Source organism: Prionailurus bengalensis, chromosome B2 (genome assembly GCF_016509475.1).
Source record: "Prionailurus bengalensis isolate Pbe53 chromosome B2, Fcat_Pben_1.1_paternal_pri, whole genome shotgun sequence".
NCBI classification, from domain to species: domain Eukaryota; kingdom Metazoa; phylum Chordata; class Mammalia; order Carnivora; family Felidae; genus Prionailurus; species Prionailurus bengalensis.
The window spans coordinates 74,696,654-74,717,932 of NC_057349.1; the positions used below are offsets into that span (position 1 = coordinate 74,696,654).

General features: G+C 35.5%; 1 protein-coding gene across 1 annotated transcript in view; it reads right to left on the bottom strand.

The window, feature by feature from the left end:
- ME1 (malic enzyme 1) overlaps nucleotides 1–21,279 on the bottom strand; it is a 189,572-nt gene that overhangs the window by 74,243 nt on the left and 94,050 nt on the right. The window lies entirely within an intron of this gene.

The following is a 21,279-nucleotide window of genomic DNA, read 5'->3' on the forward strand; positions in this document are numbered from 1 at the left end:
TGACCTATAAACATCAACCTAAATTAAATTTAGGAACAAAGGCAAAAAAAAAAAAAATGTGATGACTTCCAGTGCTTTAGCTGAATGAAGTCTGCTTGTAAAGCAGAATACAATTTCAGAAGAAATTTATTCTGTGTTTATAATTTAATATGCATAATTATGGGATATATATTTTATCTTTTCTTGACATCAGAATGAAAAAAGGGGAATGCGTGTAGAATAGATTATAAAACTAACACAACTTTAACCACGATAGCATAAGAGATATTTTATATTTAATTTTTTAAAATGTTTATTTATTTTTGAAGGAGAGAGAGACAGAGTGTGAGCAGCGGAGGGGCAGAGAGAGGGAGACACAGAATTCGAAACAGGCTCCAGGGTCCAAACTAACAGCACAGAGCCCAACACGGGGCTCGAACTCTCGAACCGTGAGACCATGACCTGAGCCGAAGTCAGACACTTAAAGTGAGCCAACCAGGTGCCCCACATAATAGATATTTTAACAGTTACTGAAAACTTACCATGTGATAGGGACTATTCAAAACCAAGTGGGACTGGTTTTCTCACTTTTGTTCTTTTACTTACAACAAAAAGCATGAATGTTTTAATTCTAGTTAACTACCAGAAAAATCTTAAGGTGAAATATTTTGAAACCAGAGATAAAATGAATATATTCAACAAATATTTCCTAAGTGCTTCCTAGGAGTCAGGCTCTGGGGAAAGAGCACTGAACAAAATAGATGGAAATCCTTGCCCTCATAGAATTTATATTGCATTTGTAGGAGACAGACAATAAATAATAAGTAAATTATACAACATGCTCTGAGGTAATAATTAGGACAGAGAAAAATAAAACAGAGAAGGGAGACAAAGAAAGCCAGCCAGCATGAGAAGTGCAATTTAAGACAGACTGGTACAGGGAAGTCTTCACTGAAGTGACAAATGAGGAAAACCCTGAAGGAGGGAAGGGAAAGAGACAAAGGCTTACAGGTTCAAGAGAACAGCAAGATCAAAGACCCTGAGGTGGGAGTACACGTGAAGTGCACCAGAAACAGCAAGATTTGGAATGGCCATTGAATGAAGCTTCTATTGAATGCACATATATTTCCTATTTGTTTCTAACTCAAATAACACAAAATATCATCACACTGTTTTGTTTAGGGAATTATAACATTGAGGGAAAGAAAAAAACTCATAGTTGAACCAAATTACCTGGTTTTCCATAACTGTTTTACCACAGTTGTTAGGGTACTGCTTATCTTCACAGCTACGTATTCAAAATTCAGCCCCAAGCTTACAGTTATTGTCATTTCTATTTTCTCCATTATACCAAAAGCTGCATTTATAAGGTTTCTGAACTCAAAATCAAGGTCTAGGGAAGTTGGGTATGGCCATGGAAATGGAATCAAGGCATGGATCAAGGACATAATAGAGAAACGGTCTGGATGGCTTTAGTAATGAATCTGTTCTTGAGACAAATGCACAGGAAAACATTGGGAGGGTCATAGAAGATACTCAAGAGGAAGCAATTATTTCAATTTGCTTTGGGATACAATCAGAAGATACAGACATAGATATATATGAAAAAGACTGACAGAGAGAGAGAGAGAAAGGACTGGTCTAGTTGATTGGCATGAATGGCTTATCTATGCATAAGTCTCATTTTAACCTTTGCAAAGTTAATTCAGTATTTTTAGTATCTTTGTATCACTTTTATTGTATTTACTTTTATTTTTTATTATGAATTTATTCTGCAGCTGACTATACAATTAATATGTAGCACAGGGAATATAAAGCAAGGCAAACAAAAACTTTTTGTGAAATATTTTCTAATGAATTAATCACCTTGCCATCTGTCTCTTGAGCTACTAATGAAATAAACTTTGGATAGCAAGGGAAAGCTAACGTTTATGTAAAACAAAATAGTTTAAAATGCTGAATGAGAAGCTTATTCCTCGGGGTCAAGTATAATTATATAATGAGATGATCAAACGTTTTCACCTGACTCATAATGGTAACAATTATCAGTGAACTGCTGAATTTTATGATATAGATCAACCCTGAATGATGAAACAAAACACAGCTTCTTTAATACTTTACAGCATCTTAAAGTTTGAATATTTCCAAAAATACTTAATTGGGTTTTTTGGGTTGTTTTTTGTTTTTTTGTTTTTTTGTTTTTGGTTTTTGTTTGTTTTTAGAAAAAGAGTACACACAGGCAAGCGGGGGAGGGGCAGAGGGAAAGGAAGAGAGAGAATCCCAAGCAGGCTCCACACCCAGCATGGGGCCTGACACAGGGCTGGATCTCATGACAGTGAGATTCACGACCTGAGCCAAAATCAAGAGTCAGACACTTAACTGACTGAGCCACCCAAGCGCCCTAGAAAATATTTAGCTCTAATCCATCCTCCTCTACTTAAGGCAGAAATCTTTATATACTAGGCGTATCTCCCCACATAGAGTGACAGACACATCACAAAGAATACTAACAATAAAAATAAAAACAAGAAAAACAATTAGTGAGTGATTTTTATGTGCAAGCATTATAGTAAGTACTTTTACATACATTATTTTGGGATAATTCTAACTATTACATATTCCATCTACTACTAAACCAAATTTGCCAGCTTATAACTTTTAAATTATTGGCCCTAATCATGCTTCCTACAGAAAAAATTAGAATTACTATTTATGGCAGTTAAAAAAGTAATTTTCTTTTTTAAAATTTTATCTCAGTCATCACAACAATTCTGTAAAGTAGGTACTGTTATGATTTTTCACATTTTTCAAGAGAAAGAACTAAGCCTTAGGGAAGGCAAATACCTTTCCCTTTGATGGAGATGAGGATTAATTTGAAAGCCCAGGTTTTACTTCCCACTTGCCCCTGAGACATGGCCTTTGTAGGCTGGCAAAACCAGCTGTCTACACTTCCTGAGCTGAGTCAGATCTCAAACCACTGAAGCAAAAAAGTCATTCTCTGAGGCTAAAGAAATGGACTGTGAACCTATCTCAGGCAACACCACTCCAACATGTGCTCAGTATGACTCAACCTTTTTTCCATTCAAATTTCTACATATCCCAACCTAACCATATTGGTTAACAATAAATTTAACAGTTTCTTGTTTTGTTTTCTGTTTACCAATATGGTGATCTTTACCATGAATACTACAGGATATGGTATTATTTTGGCTGAAGATGTGAAAAAAAAAAATGAGTCACCATCTGGGGATGCCAAAAAGAAAAACAGTCTTATGAATTAAGCACTACATCATGGTTAAATCAAAATCATGGCATGCTGTGTTAATTCTGGCTTGTTTTACAGTTAGTGAAATAAAAACAACTGTCAATGATGGAAAACTGAGTTAGCCAAAATGTGATCATCTTGGCAATATGAATGATTATTTTGTTTAAACTCTTGATTATAGCAAATTTTATACAAATTTCATTACAGCTTTCAATGTTAGAACTTTGAAATATATCAGCTCAAAAAATATTCACCACCAACTTACATTAAAAGTATTTAACTTTATGTAACATACCAATCACAGTACTTATCTCCACCCATCAAGGGATAGATAACCCTTGATGTTTGTGAGGCCTGAGAAAATGAAGTATTCATCCCTCACCATGTCCTATGGTTCTCCTTTCCACATAAAAATGATGCTGGTAACTCATCAAAAGTAAAGCATGTTTAAAATGTAATTTTCTAGTAATGGTGAAAGATTTGTGCCAATCCACTCACATTCTCCTGTGTGGCCTCTCTTTGACGGGTTCAATTCAATCAACAAATATTTATTACATACCTATTCTGTGCCAGGCATTGATGTAAGAACTTGTTCCTAAAAAGAAGAACTAGATCCCTGTACTTAGGGTACATACATTCTAGCAGGTGACACACAATAAGAAGTAAATGTAATAAGTGGATAAATTATATAAAATTATACAAGAAAAAGTAGAGCAAAGCAAGAGTATCAGGAGGGCCAGGGATGGGCGGAAGGTGGGGCAGAGTTCCGTACCATTGGGGCAATCAGGATAAGTCTAGAAGAGGGTAAGATTTCCACAAATACTGAAAAAGATGAGGTTGTCAACAAGTTGATTTCTGGGGGAAGAATATTTCAGTCAGAGGGCAGAGCAAGAATAAATATTCTGAGTGGGGGAACATGCCTTGAGAGTTCAATGACTCCAAAGGCAGTGCAGACAGTGTGGCTGCAGCACAGTGCGTCAGAGATGTCAGGAGGGGCCGCAAGAAGGACCAGCTTTTACTAACTGAAATGCACTGGTCATCAATAATAAGGTTAGGTCAAGACAGAATATTAACTGTAAGTTATTTTCACATTTCCTACTGAACAAAAAGTCCCCTTAACTTCCTACTTTACCCCAAACCAACTTTCTAACTTTGCTTCCATAATGATTCTTTTCCTTTCAGCATCTTTAATCCCCATTAATGAAACTACATCTTGTTCAAATATTGTTGTACTATTTCCCCAAACTGACCACATACATAGTCTTAAAAATAAAAACTAAACTGCTTTCATAAGTGCATACCTGTTTTATTTTTGGTTATAAATACATTTAAATTAAGGAGAGCAAGAAAAGAAGATTACAACAAAGAATCTTGTTTCGACACATAAGGGATTGCCACTGATGGGGTTTTTTGCTTTTGTTTCTATGAGCACAATTAAGGAAATCTATATTGAGTCTCCTTTTTAAATGTTACCAATGAGTAGATATATTCATTCTTATTTTCCAATTTATTACACATGGTAATACAGATGGAAACCTAAGAAAAACAAGCTTTTAAGAAACCAGGCTGCTTTACCTTGCTAAATAAGCTAAGAGAATAAGTAAAGAAGAGAGATAGAGGAAGCATGATATAGATTTTTGTCAAACCTTAGTATCTTTAATAGATATAATAATTTACTTTTAATAAGCTCAGATAAAATATTTAGGGATTCCTCTATATAGACCTTGGTATCAATTCAAAGAGAACAAGTAAGGTGTCTGTTGGCCATCTGTATGTCTTCTTTGGAAAAATGTCTAGTCATGTTTTCTGTCCATATTTTAACTGGATTATTTGTTTTTTCAGTGTTCAGTTTTATATGTTCTTTACATATTTTGGATACTAACCCTTTATCAGATATGTTATTTGCAAATGTCATCTCCCATTCTGTAGGCTGCCTTTTAGTTTTGTTGATTGTTTCTTTCAATGAGCAGAAGCTGGAGGTTCCTCAGAAGTTCAAAACAAAATTACCCTATGATCCAGGAATTGCACTATTAGGTATTTACTCAAAGAATACAAAAGTACTGATTTAAAGGGACACATGCACCCAAAGTTTATAGCAGCACTATCAGCAATAGCCAAATTATGGGAAAAGCCCAAATGTCCACTGAATGATCAATGGATAAATAAGATGTGGTGTGTGTGTATATATGCGTGTGTGTGTACATACATATATATACATATATATACATACATGAATGTATATATACATATATATGTATATACACACCGTAGAATATTACTCAGCCATCAAAAAGGATGAAATCTTGCCATCTGCAACAATGTGGATGGAGCTACAGAATGTAATGCTAAGCAAAATAAGTCAATCAGAGAAAGACAAATACCCTATGATTTCACTTATATGTGGAATAGACACTTAACTATATAGACACTTATAGACACTATATAGACACTATTACATACACTTAACTACAGAAAACAAACTGAGGGTTACTAGAGAGGAGGTGGGCAGGAGGGGGTATGTGGATTAAATATGTGATGGGAATTAAGGAGTGAACCTGTCGTAATGAGCACTGGGTATTGCAACGTAAGTGACGAATTACTAAATTCTACACCTGAAACTAATATTACACTGTATGTTACACTGTAATTTAAGTAAAAACTTAGAGAAAAAGTAATGATGGATACAACAGTAATTTATTAAAATATTTCTTTAGAGAAACTTCAAAATCTAAAACATAAATGTACCTATGTAATGAAAACTCAAATCTTTAGTTTACACAGGCAGAACCACTTTATTTGGAAAACTGTGTGTTTCTCTAGTTTATGTTAGTGGACCACCTTTCCTTTACATATATGTCACCATAGTTTTGTGAAGGTTGGATTTAATGTTTACGTAATACTTTTTCAAAAGAAGTTATTTTATACCCACTATGTGGTAGGGTATATTGTGGGGTAGTGAGAATAGTCACCCCTTGATAATAAAGTTCTTTTTTGTGTGTTTATTTATTTATTTGGAGAGAGCAAGAAAGCACAAGGGGGGGGGCAAAGAGAGGGAGAGATAAAATCCTAAGCAGACTCCATGCTCAGTGCAGAGCCTGACACAGGGCTTGATCTCAGCACTGTGAGATCATGACCTGAGCCAAAATCAAGAGTCAGACATTCAACCAATCAAGCCACCCAAACATCCCTAAAGTTCATTTTCTGGCACGATTCATATTCTAGTAAGGAAAATAGGGCATAATAGGGAATATTAAATTCACAAGACTCAAACAAATAGAAAAAAACCAATGGAAAACATTTACACCCCTATTAAAGGAATGCTGGAATTAATGCAATTAGAATCAATGACTTGAATAAAATAGTATTAGGCAAGGAAAGCATCTGAAAGGAAAAAGTTGTAAACCACGTTCAGCAAGACATGAAGGCTGGGTCAGGATATAGGCAAAGATGTAAAACTAACAAAATATTTGAGAATTCACCTTTAATCTTTGAAGAAATATATATATGTATTCTTAAATACATATACCTAAGGCATGCCTACAGATTTCTAATTGTTCTATGACCTCCCTTTTTCATTCACTTGAAAAAAAAGTAGAGAGAAAGACAGAATTTTTAAGAAAAACATGGCTATAGTTAAATTGTCAATCTGATCTTTCTTTGTATGGGAAAGTGGAAAAAAATTCTGAGTCATAAATTTGATTTGAGTCATGTTCCTTGGTAAGTGACATCGTTGCTGACTTTTCTCATATTGACAGACATTCTTTCCATCTGACCTTTTTTTCAAATAGTTCACATCACCTTTGGACCACAGAGAAGAATAACAGATGGTATCCCACAGAGTCATATGTTTTCATTAAATTTCTTATGAAAACCAAAGTAAATTATGCTGATTATAATGATGGGTGGAGTCCAAAAGGTCTCACAGATTTATAGATAAAATCATCAAAGTTATAAATATATCCATTCAACTAAAGGAAAAAAAAAGGATGAGGTAGAAAAGGCAATGATTGGAACAGGTGGAATAAGGCAGCAGAGAAAGTCAGCCATGCAATTAACTGCAGCAGAAATGGTAGAAAGACAAACAACAGGAAAGTATGTTAAGGCCAAATATTTGGTAGAATGGTGAAGAAACCATTAAATTGCAACCTTGAGTAAGGGTGAAGACCACATAAACTTACATTTTTGGTGACTTCTTTAAAAAGAGAGACCATTATAAATAATAATAAAAATAAATTTAGTAAATCTGGCCATGATAATCAGGGGCTATTTATCTTATTCCTTTGAAATCTGATATATGACCTTCAAGAACTTTGACCAAATTAATAGCTTCTCTGAAAAGTCTGGTCTGAGACACACATTCAATACTGAATGGGTGAAAAAAAAAGCATCACTTTATGAAAACACCATCATCACACCTTGCAGCATATGGCAGGCAGTATGGCTTCAGACTAAGATTATTTTTCTTAAATACTATGTGAGAGATCATAATAAAATTTGTGATGGCAGCCAAGGTTGGAGAAAGTCTCTAAATATTATAATAATCATCTTTGTGGTCATTCCTGGTGATTCCAATTGACTTTTAATTTTAATCATTTAAAGGAAAAAAGGAAAAAAATTAAAAATACAGTCCTTGCTGGAGTTTTTATTTCTTTCATTAAAAAATATAATACTAGCTTTTAAAAACTCACTTAAGGTACAGCTTTTTTTTCCATTTAGTTAATAATCATCAATGGAGTTCTGATATAGAGAATTTTTGGTAGCAAAACTGAAGCAGTCATTCCATTTCAGGGGCAACTGATTCAGGAAAAAGAATCAGTTGGGGATGTAAAATGGAGAGGTGTAAAAATGTAGTTTTGGTATGTGTTCAAATTTAATTTTTTTATCAACTTAAAACCAACCATTATACACATAGGATGTTGTATGCAAACCTCACAGTAATCACAAAGCAAAAACTTATTAAAAATACACAAGAGATAATGACAAAGAAATCTGAACATAAAAGAAAGCGATCAAAGAAGGAAAGAGAAAGAGAATTCATAGAGAGAACAACAAAAACATGCAGAAAACAATAAATTGGAAATAAGTAAATACCTATCAATAATTACTTTAAATATATATGAACTAAATTATCCAATCAAAAGACAGAGTGCTCCAATGGATGATAAAACAAGATGTATCTATATGCTGATTATAAGGGACTAACTTCAGAAGTAAGGACACACAGAGACTAAAAGGGAAAGGACAGAGAAAGATATTCCATGCAAATGGAAATGAAAATAAAGCTCATGTAGCTGTATTCACATCATACAGAATAGACTTAACAATGTAATAAAAGACAAAGAAGAACATTACATAATGATAAAGGGGTCAATCCAGCAAGAAGATATAACATTTATAAATACATATGCATCCAACATATGAGCACCAAAATATATACAGCAAATACTAACAGACCTAAAGGAAGAAATTGACAGCAATATAATAGTAGTAGAGCACTTTAACATCACACTTACATCACTAGAGAGATCATCCAGACAGAAAGTCAATAAGGAAACACTGACCTTAAATGACATGCTAGACCAAATGAATTTCATAGATATACCCATTTAAAAAAGCAGAATACATATGCTTCTCAAGTGCTCATGGAACATTCTCCAGTGCTAATTGTATGTAAGATCACAAAACAAATCTCAATAAATTCAAGAAGACATATCAAGCAGCTTTTCTGACCACAATTGTATGAAACTAGAAATCATTACAAAGAGAAAACTGTTAAAACTACAAATACACAAAGATTAAACAACATGCTGCTGAAAAAACAATGGGCCATCAATAATCAAAGGAGAAATCAGAAAATAGCAAGAGACAAAAACAGAAACACAACATTCAAATCTATGGGATGCAGCAAAAGCAATTATAAGAGGGAAGTTCATAGTAATAGAGGTCTACCTCAAGAAACAAGAAACCTCTCAAATAACTAATTAACTTCACATCTAAAGGAACTAGGAAAAGAACAAATGAAGCCTAAATAAAGTTAGGAGAGGGAAGAAAATAATCAATGTCAGAACAGGAGTAAATGAAATAGAGATGAAAAAGACAATAAAAAAGATCAATGAAACTAAGGGCTGATTCTCTGAAAAGATAAGTCATAGTTACAAAGCGAGGCAAACCAAGAAAAAAAAGGGGGGCTCAAAGATATAAAACCAGAAATGAAAAAGCAATTACAACTGTAACCACAAAAATACAAAGGATTATAACAGAATATTACAAAGAATTATACAACAAATTGGACAACCTAGACGAAATGGTTAAATTTCTAGAAATACATAATTTTCCATGACTGAATCATGAAAAATATAAAATCTGAATAGATTAATTTCTTGTAAGAAGATTGAATCAGTAATCAGAAACCTCCCAACAAACAAAAGCCCAGGATCAGCCAATTTCACAGGCTAATTCTTCCGAATATTCAAAAAAGATTAACACCTATCCTTCTCAAACTGTTCCAACAAAACTGAAGAAAAGTAAATACTTCAAAACTCATTTTACAAGGCCAGCATTACCTTGAAACCAAACTCAGGTAAGGACACCACAAAAAAAGGGGGGGGGGGAATTATAGGCCAAGATCCTTGATGAACATAGAGACAGAAATTGTCAACAAATATCATCAAACAAAATTCAACAATACATTAAAAGGATCATATACCATGATCAAGTGGGATTTATTCCAGGGAGGCACAAATGGTACAACATCTACAAATCAATCAATGTGACATACCACACTAACAAAATGAAGAATAAAAATATGATCATCTCAACAGATGCAGAAAAATATTTGGCAAAATTCAGTATCATCTATGATAAAAACTCTTAACAAAATAGGTACTGAGAGAACTTATCTCAACATAACAAAAGCTATACATGACAAACCTACCATCAATATCATATTCAATAGTGAAAAACTGAAAGCTTTTCCTTTAAGTTCAGAAACAAGATGAGGATGCCTACCCTCGCCACTTACCTTCAGCACAGTATTAGAAGGTTTTAGCTACAGCAATCAGACAAGAAAAAAATGAAAGTCATCCAAACTGGAAAAGAAGAAGTAAAACCATTTCTATTTGTAGATGACATGATACCATATACAGAAAACCATAAAGTCTCCACAAAAAAACAAAAAACAAAAAACAAAAAAAAACCTGTCAGAACTAATAAACAAATTCAGTAAAGTTACAGGATACAAAACTGATATACATAAATCTATGGGGTTTGTATACAATAATAACAAAACACCAGAAGGACAAATTAAGAAAAAAATCTCATTTAACAATGCATCCAAGGGGTGCCTGGGTGGCTCAGTCAGTTAAGCGTCAACTTTGGCTCAGGTCAAGATCTCACGGTTCGTGGGTTCAAGCCCCGCATCGGGCTCTGTGCTGACAGCTCAGAGCCTGAAGCCTGCTTCGAATTCTGTGTCTCCCTCTCTGCCCCTCTCCCACTCATACTCTGTCTCTCTCTCTCTCTCTTAAAAATAAACATTAAAAAAATGCATCCAGGGGCGCCTGGGTGGCGCAGTTGGTTAAGCGTCCGACTTCAGCCAGGTCACGATCTCGCGGTCCGGGAGTTCGAGCCCCGCGTCGGGCTCTGGCCTGATGGCTCAGAGCCTGGAGCCTGTTTCCGATTCTGTGTCTCCCTCTCTCTCTGCCCCTCCCCCGTTCATGCACTGTCTCTCTCTGTCCCAAAAATAAATTAACGTTGAAAAAAAAAATTTAAAAAAAAAAAAAAAAAAAAAAAAAAAAAAAAGAAAGAAAAAAAAATGCATCCAAAAATATCTAGTAATAAATTTAACCACAGAAACGAAAGACCTGTACATTGGAGGCTGTAAGACATTGATGAAAGAAACTAAAAAAGACAGAAATAAATGGAAAGATACTCCATGCTCATGAATGGGAATAAATAATATTGTTAAAATGTCCGTAATACCCAAAGCAATTTACAGATTCAGTGCAATCCCTATGAAAATTCCAATGGCATCTGTCATAGAACTAAAACAAATAATTCTAAAATTTGTAGAGAACCAAAAGAAATCGCAAATAGCCAATCTTGAGAAATAATAACAATGCTGGAGGTATCACACTCCCTGAATTCAAACTATACTACAATGTAGTATTTGCATAAAAACTGACATACAGATCAACAGAACCGAATTGAGAGCCAAGAAATAAATGCACACATGTACAGACAATTAATTTATGGCAAAGGAACCAAGAGCATAAAATAAAGGATAGTCTCTTCAATAAGTGGTGCTGGGAAGACTGGACAGCCACATGCAAAAAAAAAAAAAAAGGAAAAAAAACCAAACAAAAAACAAAGAATGAAACCAGAACATTATATTACACTGTACATAAAAATTAAAATGGAATAGACTTGACTGTTAGACCTGAAATCATAAAATTCCTAGAAGAAAACATAGGTGGTAAACTCCTTGACAATGGTCTTAGCAATCTATTTCTGGATCTGACTCCAAAGGCAAGGGGAACAAAAGCCAAAATAAACAGTTAGGACTATATCAAACTAAAACGCTTCTGTACAGTGAAAAGAGCCATCATAAAAACAAAAAGTGAACCTATTGAATGAGAGAAGATATCTGCAAATCATAAATCTGATAAGAGATTAGTATCCGAAATATACAAAGAATTCAGTCAACAATAAAAAAAAATCAAACAACCTAATTAAAAAATGGGCAGTAGATCTGAACATTTTTCCAAAGGAGACATAAAGATGGCAAAAAGACACATGAAAACATGTTCAAAAGCCACTACTCATTTGGGAAATGCAAATCAAAACCTCAATGAGATATCACTCATACCCGTTAGAATGACTATCATCAAAAAGAGAAGAAATGACAAGTCTTGGAGAGGATGTGGAAAAAAGGGAATTTAAACTGCTGCAGAACTATGCAAAAGAGTATAGATTTCCCAAAAATTTAAGAATACATTCAGCATATGATCCAGCTATTCCACTTTTGCATATTGATCTAAAGAATATGAAAACACTTATATGAAAAGGTATATTCATCCCTATGTTCACTGAGGCATTATTTACAGTAGCTAATGTATGGAATTGGCCTGAAGTGTCCATTGATAGATGAATAGATAGAGGATAAGATACACACACACACACACAATGGAATACTACTTAGTCATAAAAAATTAAAATCTTGCCATTTGTGACAAAATGGATGGACCTTATGGGAATTTGCAAAGTAAAGTAAGTCAAATTTAGAAAGACAAACACTGATTTCACTGATGTGTGGAATCTAAAAAAGAGAAACATACAAAAAATACAAAAAAATAAAAACCCTCATAGAGCACAGATTGATGGTTAGCAAGAAGAAAGGGAGTTGGAGTGGGCAAAATGGTTTTAAAGAGGGTTATCTGTTGGTGACAGACGGTAACCAGACTTTTGGTTGTGATCACTTTGTAGTGTATACAAATGTCATATTAATGCTGTATACCTGAAACTTACATGTTATATACCAATTATACCATAATTTAAAAAAATACTACTATGAAAAGTATAAACAGAAAAACAAATATAAATATGTAAGGAATGCATACATTTGGTGATTTTAATATATACTTGACAATATGCAAGGATTATAAGAACTTTAATACAGTATTTCCTAAAATTAAATTACATGAGAAGAAGGAATTCTTTGAACGAGACTTCTTCCTGGTATACTTGTACACAAGAAGTGACAAGCGTTGGCAAGGATATAGAGAAAAGGGAAGCCTCGTGCATTGCTGGTGGGAATGTAAATGGGTGTAATCACTGTGAAAAAGACTATGGAGGTTCCTCAAAAACTTAAAAACAAAAATGTCATATGATCCAGTAGTTCCACTATTGGCTATTTATCCAAGGAAAACAAAAAACACTAATTCTAAAAGATATATGCATCCTTATTTACAATAAATATGCAATTATTTATATATTTACATATTTGTACACAATATGTAAATATGAAGCGTTATACATATAATACTCAAGATATGGAAGCAACCCATGGGTTCATCAATAGATGAGTGGATAAAGAATATGTGGTGTATGTACACAATGAAATATTACTCAACCATAAAAAAAAATGATATCTTGCCATTTGTGAGAACATGGATGGACCTAAAGCATATTAGGCTAAGTGAAATAAGTCAGAGAAAGACAAATACCATTTGATTTCACTTACATGTGAAACCTAAAAAACAAAACACACAAAAAAGGCAGAAAGAAACCCATACATACAGCGAACAAATTGGTGGCTGCCAGAGGGAAGAGGCTAGACAGATGGGTAAAATGAGGCAAGGAGAATGAGAGGTACAGGCTTCCAGTTATGGAATGAATAAGTCACAGAGATAAAAGATAAAAGCAATACAGTTGATGGTATTTTAATAGTGTATGGTGACAGATGGTAACTACACTGGCAGTAAGTGTAGCATAATTTATAGAGTTGTTGAATCACTATGTTGTACACTTGAAACTAATGTAACTTTGTGTGTCAACTATACTTCAATTTTTAAAAATTGAACAAACAACCAAAATAACAAAACAACAACAAAAAGAGCTCACAAATATAGAGAACAAACTGGTGGTTGCCCGACGAGAGAGGGGTAGGGGATAGGTGAAATAGGTAAAGGAGATTAAGAGTTACAAACTTCCGGTTGTACAATAAATAAATCACAGGGATGAAAAGTACAGCATTTGGGAATACAGTCAATATTATGATAACATATGGTGACAGATGGTAACTACCCTTACCGTGGTAAGAACTGTGTGATGTATAGAATTGTTGCATCACTCTATAGTACACCTGAAAGTGAAATAAGTTAAAAATAGAACTACCTTATAATCCAGTAATCATACTACTGCCTATTTACCCCCAAAATACAAAAACACTAGTTTGAAAGTACATATGCACCCCTATATGTATTGCAGCATTATTTGCAACAGACAAACTATGGAAGCAGCTCAAGTGTCCACCAAGTGACAAATGGATAAAGAAGATGTGGTATATGTATACAAAACAGAATGTTATTCAGTCATAAAAAAGAATTAATTCTTGCCATTTGCAACCATATGGATGGAGATAGAGATTATTATGCTCAGTAAAATAAATCAGAGAAAGACAAATACCATACAATTTCATTCATGTGGAATTTAAGAAACAAAACAAATGAGCACAGGGAATAAAGAGAGAGAGAGAGAGAGAGAGAGAGAGAGAGAGAGAGAGAGAGAGAAACCAAGAAACAGACTCTCAACTATGGAGAACAAACAGGTGGTTACCAGATGGGGAGGTAGGGGGATGGGCGAAATAGGTGATGGGGATGCAGGGCACACTTATCACATGAGTACTGAGTAATGTATAGAATTGTTGAATCACGATATTGTGCCCCTGAAACTAATAGAACACTGTATGTTAACGATACTGGAATTAAAATTAAAAATTACTTTAAAAAATGAAGCCAATATAACATTGTATGTCACTATATTTCAATAACAATTTTTAATAAACATGAAAAAAACTCCCTCTTGCCAAAAAGATGAATGACTAGATGAGGTCACCAAGGAAGTGAGGATAATAGTAAAGAGAAGAGTTTTAAGCTCCAACCCTGAAGCACACTAAAGTATAGAGGTTAGGGGGATGAGAATAAACAAGACAAGCAAAGTGTGTAGGGGCCATCACTGAGGTAGAAGGAAGCCAAAGAGAGTGTGCTGGAAACAAAGGGAAGAAAATCATATAATGAAAATGCTCAGTGAATATATTTGGGCATCAAATTCATTCTTTATTTGGTATTATTTTCTTAACTATACTCTCAGATGTAGAATTACTAGGCCCAATTGATGAAACTGTTGAAAAGGCAAGTACCAGGAAAACAGACCTGGAGATGCTAATTAACATCCAGGCTAATTAATCCAGACTAATTTATCAGTACTTCTGAATTCAGTTTTTCTGTTGTTTATTAATTTACCTAACTGTAATCAAAGAGCTCACGCTAATTTTCAACAAAAGTATAACTGAAAGAGTATCACGACTTTAGCAACAGACTTCGTAACAGAAATTACCTGTATTTATTAAAAAAGTAAACATAATAAAAGTAAAATCTATGCTCAAAAAGAGATTACTACATCTATAACATTCATCTGATTTACATAAATTACCTATTATTCTTAGACAGCAATTTGTTTCCTTTGTTACATTTATTACGATTTCATTGTTTCATCTGATTATTTGCTGGTTTACTTGTTTATTATCTGTATCCTCTAGTAAAGAATAAGCTATATGAAAGACAGGGATTATTTTTGTTTTATTCATCCCTGTATCCCCAGCACCAAACACAGTGCCTGACTTTCAACAAATGAAAAATGAATCAAAACAATAAGGAAGAAAAACTAGGTAGTTTGACAAGACACTTTTACCACAGAGATCTAGCTCCTGTTAGGGCACAGGTAGTTGGGGGAATTCAATGGCTTGCTCCAAAAGCCAATTTTTCTTTTCTTTTCTTTTTTATTTATTACAAAAAATTTAATATCTATTTATTTTTGAGAGAGACAGAGACAGAATGCAAGTGGGTTAGGAGCAGAGAGATGGGGAGACACAGAATCCGAAGCAGGATCCAGGCTCCAAGCTGTCAGCACAGAGCCTGATGTGAGGCACGAACTCACAAACTGTGAGATCACGACCTGAGCCGAAGTCGTATGCTCAACTGACTGAACCATCCAGGCGCCCCTCTTTCTTTTTCTTTTTAATTTTTTTATGTTTATTTATTTTTGAGAGAGAAAGAGACAGGGGAGGGGTCGAGAAAGAAGGAGACACAGAATCTGAAGCAGGCTCCACTCCAAGCTGCCAGAACAGAGCTTGATGTGGGGGCTCAAACTCACAAAAAGTGAGATCATGACCTGAGCCAAAATCAGACATTTAATCGACTGAGCCACCCAGGTACCCCCAGTAGGCAATTTTTCTAAACCAAAAATATTTTGCAGGAGCCAGCATTTGTCTGTCATATGACTTGATAACAGAATATCAGAAATAGTCTATTGAACAGATTCTAAGATATGCCTTAATTACAGCTACCTTGAAACTTTTTTTCTGCTTAATTTTTATCTTTATCTAAATGTCATTATACTGAATGCTGTGACAGGGTACTGAGTAATGTAATGTAAAAGCCAGAGGACCTCTCTAATAGATACAAAAATGCTCTCGGGGCGCCTGGGTGGCGCAGTCGGTTAAGCGTCCGACTTCAGCCAGGTCACGATCTCGCGGTTCATGAGTTCGAGCCCCGCGTCGGGCTCTGGGCTGATGGCTCAGAGCCTGGAGCCTGTTTCCGATTCTGTGTCTCCCTCTCTCTCTGCCCCTCCCCCGTTCATGCTCTGTCTCTCTCTGTCCCAAAGATGAATAAACGTTGAAAAAAAAAATTAAAAAAAAAAAATGCTCTCAGATCCTACAGCTCCTGAGCAGAGAAAGTTAATCACCAGGAATAAGGCATTAATCATCAGAGTGGTCAAACACTCCAAAACTTTAACAAGGTAGATCTGCTAAGTCAGGTTCCTGATTGGATCCTGACACATGAGATGAGATGTCTGGTTTGATGCCTCCCAAAATCTTGAATTTCCAGATTCCCTAAAACATTCTGAAGCCACAAAAATGGTCTGCCCTTTCCTTCTTGGGAATCACATACACAGAAGCTTCCCCCTCCTAAGACAACATGTGCCTTCCTAACCTCCATCCACCTTCACCTCCTCTCCAGACCCTTGGGCCTATAGCCAGGGTTATGTCACAATATAACCCACCTAAGACATACTAGGCCTAACAAAGGAAGAAAGGGGATATTCCACAAAGAAACTGCAAGATCTAGCTACTTTATATTAGTCAGAAGAGTACATATGAGATTAAATTCTGCTCAAAGGGGCTGGAATTTAAGTATTAGATAAGAGTTTAGCGATTAGAAGGCACTATCCTGAGATGCAGGATTTACAACCAGTAAGAATCTCAGGAGATGGTATAAATTCACTACTAGGATGATTCCTGGAAACAGAGCAGGTAAAGGCTCATATTAAATATTGTTGAAATGCCAGGAATGCTGTGGCAGATGGCAGAAGGGGGATCATGAGTGTCTGAGAGTAATTCTAGAATGCACGTGCTAAGTAAGACCAGAAAACCCATCAAATTACTATGTTCCACTTGAAGGTCCAGAAAACACACCATATACAAAGCAATAAGGAATATGCCAATGAGAAGATATCCACATTAGTAAGTTTTGTGGTGGTTCTTTTCTAAAGGCCAGAACTGACAGAAGGAAAGGCTGTTAAAAGAATTAGGGTCAATGATAGCAATGGGGATGATAGGACCAGCTAAGGGTCAGAAGCCATGAGAAGCTAGGTAGACATAATTATCATTAGAGTGGCAAGGCTGGGGTTAGTGAGGGGCTGACCCACAGAGAGATAGTTTAAAAATACAGCATCTCTAGAGGCAAAACAGCTGACAAGGCTACTACTCAATATGTACAATAAAAATAAATCATAGATGAATGAACAAATCTTAGGGAAACTGCCCCAGTGAAGTCACAATCTCTCATTCAGTTTCCAAACCTGACATAATTTTTTAACTCAGAACCATCTAGAAGCCTGGTGGGTGGGGGGTGGATGGTGCCTGGGTGGCTCAGTCGGTTAAGCATCTGACTCATGATTTGGGATCAGGTCATGTTCTCGTGTCTTGTGAGATGGAGGCCCATGGTGGGCTCCATACTCACAGTGTGGAGCCTGCTTGGGATTCATATTCTGTCTCTCTCTCTCTCTCTCTCTCTCTCTCTCTCTCTCTCTCTCAAAATAAATAAATAAACTTAAAAAAAATCCAGAGGGAAAGGTCTTCCAACACCATGGCAAGAATACAGGGTAATAATTCCCTTAATCCTTCTCCAATGGAACCTATAGCCCTTTATTCAGTAACTGTGCTCTGGGGACAGGGAATACCCAAACATGTCAAGGGCACAGAGTTGACAGTGATATCAGAAGACCTAAAGCATCTATATAATGTCAACCTCCTCATTAGAGTAGAGGCGTTTGGAAGCCAGTAATTAATGGAGCCCTGACCAAAGTCTAGTTCATAATGGGTCCATCCATTAGGACTACAGACTGATTTCCTCAGTCCCCAAATGCATAATCAGAACAGACTTAGTAAGTGCCATAACACCCATATAAAGTCCTTGGCCTAGGAGGTAAAGAGCTATAATTGTGAAGAAAGTCAAGAGGAAGAATTTGAAATTGACCCACCCAACCCTGAGAATGTAATAAGTAAAAAATACAACATAGTATTGGGTGAAGTAGGGGGGGATTGGCAGAAATCAGTGTTCCCTTAAGTATCTAACTGGAATGCAAGGATGATTCCAATGAAGTTATCCAAAGCTGTTGGTGGTTCCACATTGCAGCTTAACTTCTCTTATCCACTCCTATTTCTGTCCCCTCCCTTGCAAAGGGGTTCATTCCAAAGGTACTCCTTAATGAACTCCATCACAGAACCTGGTTCCTGAGTAAGTAAATTTGCAACAGTCATCTTCCACCTTGAATTTAAGTTACATGTTCTTTTTAATAATCTTGGGCTTATCTTCAGAACCATTTCCCAATTTAATTGGTGTCTCTTCTAGAAAATTTCTACCAAAGCAGCAACATGCTAGAAATATTTTTGAAAAATCTTTGGGATTCTTCTCTGGGAAGAGCCCATATAGAATTCCTGATATACAGGGGCTCTCTGCATTTAACAGTATTGACTTTTCATCAATCTCTATATCCTTATCAAAGATCTCAGGTAATCCTTCAATTCACTGTTTTTTAAAAAAAGCTTTTCTGACTCTATATTGACACAGAGCATTCAAAATTAGCTCATATCTCATTTTCTCCAGAAAGCTTCTCACTGATTCTAATAGAATTATTTCTATTTTATTTCATCAGCATTTAAGTATGTAAGTATATTAAGTATATAAGACATACAAACTATGTTCATAAACTTGTGTAACAGTTTCTTTGTAAGTATACTGAAGTCGTGTATATAAAGATAGAATCTACCTACTCAAATAGACAATAAAAACAATTATGCTAAGAACAGCATTTTCCTCATCTTTTATAGTGGCACAATGTTCCCTACATACTCTCTGTTTTTGTTTTGTTTTTTTTTAATGTTAGTGCATTTTTTGAGAGAGAGATGGAGACAGCATGAGTGTGGGAGGGGCAGAGAGACAGAGGGAGACACAGAATCCAAAGCAGACTCCAGGCTCTCAGCTGTTAGGACAGAGCCGAACGCAAGGCTCAAATCCACAAACTGTAAGATCATGACCTGAGCCAAAGTCAGACACTTAACCAACTGAGTCACCCAGGTGCTCCTCTGGGGTTTTTTTAAAAAGAATTTTATTTTTACGTAATCTCTACACCCAACGTGGGGCTCAAACTCACAATCCCTGAGATCAAGAGTTGCATGCTTCACCAACTGAGCTAGCTGGGCACCCCTAACATAATCTCCTGATTAGTGTTGCTACCTAAAAAGTTACAGGTAATTTCAAAACATTACATTATATATGAGAAACTACTAGAAATTAAACTACTAGAAAAAAATACAACATAGTATTGGGTGAGGTGGGGGGGACTAGCAGAAATCAGTGTTCCCTTAAGTATCTAACTGGAATTAACTGTACCATGCAATCTTGAGCTTAAACTGTACAGTTTTCCAACTATTTCTATGAATAAGTACAGCTTAACCAAGTAAGTTAATAACAACAATAAATAAATCAGGCATGTGTGTTTAAAAAGTAGCCCATGCTAACTGGCAAATATACTCTTCCTTGAAACCTTGGGCAATAGGAGACTCAATATATTCTAAATATTGTGCAAGCTGATGAAAGCACTTTCTGCTGTTGCATACAACTTCTTAAAATTAAACCTTACACTAAAAAAAACCCAGAAGTATGTCTCTAGTTACAGCTCATTCTAATGATGAGTTTATTTCTATGAAAAACCAAGGCAACGTATATGTTTTAAAATAGTACTTGGTTTTTGTGGTAGTAGCAAATGGGATGACTGTCCATTAGTGTGACAAAATTATCGCAGAATACATTACTAAATTATGGTGGAAATTTCTTTGTTGAAAGAAAAAAAAATGGAAAACTTTATAGTAGTACTTGGCCCACAATCAAGTGCTATTGAAACTAGGTGAAATACAGTAGTGCACTTTAATCATATACTGTAGATTTAATCAGAGACTCATGAACTGTGATTGGATGTCCTGTTTCTTAAACACCATTCTGGACTTGTGGCTTATACTAACTCACACTTGCTCCCCACTTCCTCTGCTTCTCCTACCACAAAAGGGTCAGATACACCCACAAAGATGACTAAAGATCACATTTTATCAGCAGCCAGAAATGAAGTACAGACTGCCAATAATCACAGAAAGTCTTGCTCAGGTAATTTGGTCACTGACTACTGCCTCCTTCACCATAATCATGTATTTCAATAACTACAAGATCTAAAGATTTTTGTAAAAGTATCTTCAGGAATAGCAACAGAGACAACAGTTTTTTTAATTTTTTTTTAATGTTTGTTTATTTTTGAGAGAGAAAGACAGAGTGTAAGTGGGGGAGGGGCAAAGAGAAATGGAGACACAGAATCCAAAGCAGGCTCCAGGCTCTGAGCTGTCAGCACGAAGCCCAACGCAGGGCTCAAACTCGGCAACCTCGAGATCATGACCTGAGTTGAAGTGGGACACTTAACCCACTGAGCCACCCAGGCTCCCCCAGAGACAATCTTTTTTGAGACAGATACATGACTTTATCATTTAGTCACTAATAACCATGACAGTGTATGTGTGTGTGTGCGTGCGCCCGCATTTCAAACAAATCCCTTCCAATTACTAAACACACTACACCAAACTTGGATACTTGTGTAGTTTATTATGTTAGGTTATCTTTAAATTTTTGAAATTCAATTCAAATAAAGATAAATAA